The sequence below is a fragment of the Salvelinus sp. IW2-2015 genome, unplaced genomic scaffold (assembly GCF_002910315.2).
Source record: "Salvelinus sp. IW2-2015 unplaced genomic scaffold, ASM291031v2 Un_scaffold1047, whole genome shotgun sequence".
In the NCBI taxonomy this organism is placed as follows: Eukaryota; Metazoa; Chordata; class Actinopteri; order Salmoniformes; family Salmonidae; genus Salvelinus; species Salvelinus sp. IW2-2015.
The window spans coordinates 114,304-120,823 of record NW_019942702.1 but is presented as its reverse complement, the minus strand read 5'-3'; the positions used below and the strand labels follow the sequence as shown (position 1 = coordinate 120,823).

The window sequence follows — 6,520 nt, the reverse complement described above, 5'->3', positions numbered from 1 at the left end:
TGTATTGTTGTAACTTTAAGGTTTTTTCTCCTTACAAACGGGCTCGTTATTGGTGGAACAGTGAATGTCCTCATTGGTTGTCTCACTCTAATCAGCAGAGCGAGATGAGGACAGCATGTTGATAGCTATCAACCTGCTATTAATGTCTACGCTATTCTTGTAAACCTTTATTAGCTTCTTCGTCTAATGTTAATTGTTATTTTAATTCATCCGCTTTATAGACCGGGCTTTGTGTGTAGTTTTTGCGACGGGAAGCATGTTTTTGTGTCGTGGAGCGAGGCTGTCGGCGACGGCTTTGGAGCTGGGTTTAAACTCCACGACCAGGGCAGCGGCGCAACTTAAAGCAAACAGACCAGCTGACATTACCTGGCCGTTGCGTAACAGCTATACGTTACATCGCTCCCGAGCGTTTTGTGGATATGTCCGTGGTGGTGGCCGGGATGATTCTGCACTTTCGCCTGATGGAAAGCGAGAAAAGAGGGAGAAGGACATGTTTTCCATCAAAAACTGGGACTCGGTTCGTTTCATAATCACACATCGGGAACAATTACCTCGAGTAACCCTGTTTGCTTTTAATTTCTCCAACAAAACTATTTTCAGCCCTACATATTGTAACACTAGCTTACCGCTACATCGGACGAATGGAGGCCAAAACCGACAGAAACGACATATAGATGGACTTGAAACTGTTTTGTTTACGTCTGGCGCGAAGGTCTGCAAGCATCGCTTCTGTCCCACATCGACCGTGCAAATGAGGGATCTATCTTCTGTTGCTGCCGCGCCAAAAGGCCTGGAAGACTCGACCGCTGTCTTCAAACGGGTAAATGTTCAACTTTGAATGGTATTTGTTTAACCTCCGTGTCACCGAATTGAACCATGTTTAACCAGCAATCATGCCCCACTTAGCTATACCAAACAATACGACCCTGAACTCGCGCAGGGTTTAGTGTCGAGTCAACAGTTGCTGGTTCTCTGCCTGTTGTTTTGATAAATGACACAGTAATTACATTTCTAAAAGGATTGCAATACTAGTTTGTTACAAGTAATTGGCCTACTCCACATTATAAAGTCAGTCCTGTACATTGCAGCTATGTTATGCAAGTAACATGACGCGGACACAGCTCTGTTCACGTGATGTCAGACGTGTGAATCAGAAGGGACAGAATCGGCCTAATGCTGTCTGTGGGGTTGTACTTTATAGCTAGCTATAGGTAGCTTGGTGTACAAAAGGCTATAGGCAATTATCGGATACAACTATCAGGAAACTTAAAACTACTCTGGATGATGTATAACTTGTTATTTATCTTCATTTCACAGTACCATACTGTCCTGCTTCTATTTCCCTTGTCCAATGTTCTGGTGTGCTCTGGTCGTTCGTAAATTCAGAGAGTTTCTCTCTCGGGGTGTTCAGAGCGCACACTGGAAGGTCTGGCGGAGGAGTTGGGTTGTTCCGAGCGTCTGACCTTAAAACGCCAGTCCAACACCCAAGCTAACTGGCTAAAGTTAGCTAGCTACTTTCAGACACAAATGAGAGAACACCTCACTCTGACCATTTTACTCGCCCTAGTAGAGCTGGTTAGGCTATTTTCATGTTACCCAGATCGTTGGTAACTGTAACTGTGCTGCTGGCAACAATTTAATAACGTTTTTTCCCCCCCGACGTTTACTGACACCGGCCATATTAAACGAGCGTTCGTAAATTCATCAGTTATTCTGCGCTCTGGTACTCAGACGAGAGAGCTCTGAAATCGGAGTAGATAGACTGAGCGAATTTACGAACGCACCCATAGCCTACCGCTTCAGTCAAGCTCTACTCGTCTATTATGAGTCTGTAATAAATACATTGAGGATGGGATGCACTCTAGGGAAAAATCGAATATATTCTTATTTTAATAAATCATAATCATTTCCCCTTTCCTCTATAACTGGTTTGTTCTGAAAACAGCAGGAACATTGAGACAAGGTCCCGAGTCATCATTATAAAGGAAAAACTCTGTGGACAGATGGGAATAGACATACTGTTCTGTTAGTAGGACTGCTGTGAGGTCCATGGTAAAGACTTGTTCTTTAGCTGGAAGACCCTGCAACGTATAGGCCTAATTTTCATGATTTCTAACACCTATAACACAGCAACATTCTGCTTGAAGTTCATGACGTAAGAGAGCTTAACTAATGCTGGTATGTTTGTCCTCGGCCCTCTCATTCAAAGTAGCAGATGTGCTAGTGAGGGTGGCGGGCTGGGCCGGGTTAGGGTGGTGCTGTGTGTTTGTCTGCCGTCTGCATCCTCTCAAAAGCTGTTATCACACACACACAGTCCCTCTGTTCTTGTTGCCTCCCTGGCAATACTCCCTATACCACTCACTCACATGACCTTCCCACGGCTGCTCCCTGCCTGCTCTGCTCTGTTCCTCTCTGGCTTGGAAAGCAGTCCGTGTCTGTCCTTCTCTCTGCCTCTGTGGCCTTTTGTCTATTGTTGGAGAAGCTTGTGGTGCGTCACTGCACTAGCCTGGCCTCACCCCGTGTTGTTTGGGTCAAATAGAAAAACAACAAGAGGAGGGAAAGGGACAGAACCATGTGGCTATTTTAGTGTTCAGTTGAAACCTGCTTAGAGGACATTTTTAGCAGGGCGATTCAGATGACCGATTGTTAAAAATATATATTTCTAAAATTACAGTGAGGGTGAAGCGGGCTGTGCCTAGTTATTTCCTGCTCTGCTGTGGCAGCCGCTTCTAGATTTCTATTGGTCATATAACATTACTTATCTATTGGAGTCTGTTGCAGTATGACTTCTCCAGAACCTTCTATTATAATGCTGTGTTGTTTTTTTACTGTAGCCTGAAGAGCAGCTAGTCCATGTACTACTTCCCCTGCGTGCCGAGACACTTAGGCTACGTACCGTGCTTTCAGAAAGTATTCAGACCCCTTGACTTTTTCCAAAGTTTGTTACATTACAGCCTGATTCTAAAATGTATTAAAATTGTCTCCCCCCCCCCCCAAATCTACACACACTACCCCATAATGACATCACAATACCCCATAATGACTAAGCAAAAACAGATTTATTTTTAGAAACAATTGCAAATGTCAAAATAAATAAAAAAATAAATAGACTTACATAAGTATTCAGATCCTTTACTCAGTAATTTGTTGAAGCACCTTTGGCAGTGATTACAGCCTCAAGTCTTCATGGGTATGACGCTACAAGCTTGGCACACCTGTATTTGGGGAGTTTCTCCCATTCTTCTCTGCAGATCCTCTCAAGCTCTGTCAGGTTGGATGGGGAGTGTCGCTGCACAGCTATTTTCAGATCTCTCCAGAGATGTTCAAGTCCGGGCTCTGGCTGGGCCACTCAAGGACATTCAGAGACTTTTCCCGAAGCCCCGCCTGCGTTGTCTTGGCTGTGAGCTTAGGGTCGTTGTCCTGTTGGAAGGTGAACCTTCGCTCCAGTCTGAGGTCCAGAGTGCTCTGTAGCAGGTTTTCATCAAGGATCTCTCTGTACTTTGCTCCGTTCATCTTTCCCTCAATCCTGACTTGTCTCCCAGTCCCTCCTGCTGAAATACATCCCCACAGCATGATCCTGCCACCACCATGCTTCACCGTAGGGAGGTGCCAAGTTTCCTCCAGACTTGACATTCAGGCCAAATAATTACATCTTGGTTTCATCAGACCAGACAATCTTGTTTCTCATGGTCTGAGTCTTTAGGTGCCTTTTGGCAAACTCCAAGCAGGTTGTCATGTGCCTTTTACTGAGGAGTGGCTTCCGTCTGGCCTCTCTACCATAAAGGCCTGATTGGTGAAATGCTGCCCGAGATGGTTGTCCTTCTGAAAGGTTCTCCCATCTCCACAGAGGAACTCTGGAGCTCTGTCAGAGTGACCATCGGGTTCTTGGCCACCTCCCTGACCAAGGCCCTTCTCCTCCAATTGCTCAGTTTGGCCTGCCTCCAGACTCTAGGAAGAGTCTTGGTGGTTCCAAACATTTAAGAATGATGGAGGCCACTATGTTCTTGGGGACCGTCCTGAGCCCGGACTTGAACCTGATCAAACATCTCTGAAGACCTGAAAATGGCTGTGCAGCGACATTCCCCATCCAACCTGACAGAGCTTGAGAGGATCTGTAGAGAAGAATGGGAGGAACTCCCCAAATACAGGTGTGGCCAAGCTTGTAGCGTCATACACATGAAGACTTGAGGCTATAATCGCTGCCAAAGGTGCTTCAACAAAGTACTGAGTAAAGGGTCTGAATACATATGTAAATGTGATATTTCATTTTTTGTATTTTTTAAAATAAATTTGCAAATGGGGTTGTGTGTGTGTATTTTGATTAGGAAAAGAGAGAAAAATAATACATTTTACATTAATTAAGGCAGTAACATAACAAAATGTGGACAAAGTCAAGGGGTCTGAATACTTTCTGAATGCACAGTACATACGATTGTATCTGCTTCTGTTTATTTTCTGCTGACTCGTCGGCTGAGGCTGACACATCGTAGTCCGTTTTCAAAATGTTCATTGAGTCTCAACTAATACAAAGACTATGGAAACTTTCTATGACTATTTTATATGTGGAACCAGTGTTGCTATTCCTTGACCAGGGCACACTTTAAAAAGAGTCAATCTCAATGTCACGTTCCCGAGTTTTTAATTAAAGGTGAATTTTTTTATAAAAGCGCTCTTTCTCTCTGACCTGACCAGGACCAGACTCCAAAAGAAGCCTCAGCCAAGGTCCCTGAGGAGCCCAAGGTACCGGAGCCCGAAGAGGACAAACCTAGCAAGGCCCAGCAGCTGAAGAAGGTGTTTAAGGAGTACGGAGCAGTTGGAGTCTCCTTCCACATATGCATCTCCCTCATGTCTCTGGGAATGTTCTATCTTGCTGTGTCCAGGTAATGTATGAAGCAAGACTTCAACATGATTGGTTACATGTAAAAACATTGCATTTGTCTCCCCCAGTCGTCACAGCTCTGTTGATCCCAAACTGTTTGAGGCCTGACGTAGATTTATTTTTACTTCTATAGCATTTAAAGCACACTGCATTGTCATTTCACATGCCATTGGATATAGAGGGAAGGCCTTCTACTGACGGTGTAATGACTAGGAGAGAAGCCGTACTGCGGTGTAATGACTAGGAGAGAAGCCTACTGACGTGGTGTAATGACTGAGAGAGAGAAGGCTTACTAGTGACGGTGTAATGACTGAGAGAGAGAGGCCTTCTATGATGGTGTATGACTAGAGAGAGAAGGCCTTCTACTGATGGTGTAATGACTAGAGAGAGAAGGCTTATAAGCTGATTGGTGTAATGACTATAGAGGTAAGTCTTCTATGACGGTGTAATGACTAGAGAGGGAAGGCCTTCTACTGACGGTGTAATGACTAAGAGAGAAGCTACTGAGGTGTAATGACTAGAGAGAGAGGCCTTCTACTGACGGTGTAATGACTAGAGGAGAAGGCCTTCTACTGACGGTGTAATGACTAGAGAGAGGAGGCCTTCTACTGACGGTGTAATGACTAGAGAGAGGGAGCCTTCTACTGACGGTGTAATGATATAGAGAGAAGCCTACTGACGGTTAATGATAGAGAGGGAAGTCCTTTCTGACGGTGTTGACTAGAGAGAGGAGGCCTTCTTGAGGTGTAATGACTAGAGGAGGAGGCCTTCTACTGACATGGTGTCATGCCTAGAGAGAGAAGGCCTTCTACTGACGGTGTAATGACTATAGAGAGAAGCCTACTGACGGTGTAATGACTAGAGAGAGGAGGCCTCTACTAGCGACGGTGTCATGCCTAGAGAGAGAAGGCCTTCTACTGACGGTGTAATGACTATAGAGAGAAGCCTACTGGCGGTGTAATGACTAGAGAGAGAAGGCCTTCTACTGACGGTGTAATGCCTAGAGAGAGAAGGCCTTCTACTGACGGTGTATGACTAGAGAGAGAAGGCCTTTACTGACTAGGTGTAATGAACTATAGAGAGAGCCTACTGACGGTGTAATGACTATAGAGGAAGGCATTCTACTGATGGTGTAATGACTATAGAAGAGAGGTCTTCTACTGACGGTGTATGACTAAGAGAGGAGGCCTTCTACTGACGGTGTCATGACTATAGAGAGAAGGCATTCTCTCTGACGGTGTAATGACTATAGAGAGAAGGCATTCTACTGACGGTGTAATGACTATAGAGAGAAGGCATTCTACTGACGGTGTTAATGGACTATAGAGAGAAGGTCTTCTACTGACGGTGTAATGCTATAAGAGAAGGTCTTTACTGACGGTGTAAATGACTAGAAGAGAGAGCTACTGATGGTGTAATGACTATAGAGAGAAGCCTACTGACGGTGGTAATGACTATAGAGAGAAGGCCTTCTACTGACGGTGTAATGACTAGAGAGAGAAGGCCTTCTCCTGACGGTGTAAGGACTATAGACAGAAGCCTACTGATGGTGTATGACTATAGAGAGAAAGCCTTCTCCTGACGGTGTAATGTCTATAGAGGAAGGCCTTCTAGGCGGTGTAATGTCTATAGAGAAAGACC

General features: G+C 44.9%; 1 long non-coding RNA gene across 1 annotated transcript in view; it reads left to right on the top strand.

Annotated features, from left to right (window-relative positions):
• The first annotated feature begins 66 nt into the window (after positions 1–66).
• LOC112069558 (uncharacterized) overlaps positions 67–6,520 on the top strand; it is a 9,663-nt gene continuing 3,209 nt past the window's right edge. Inside the window, exons 1-2 of the long non-coding RNA XR_011475382.1 lie at positions 67–820; positions 4,693–4,880. This is a non-coding gene — a long non-coding RNA (uncharacterized lncRNA). The remainder of the gene's footprint in view (positions 821–4,692; positions 4,881–6,520) is intronic.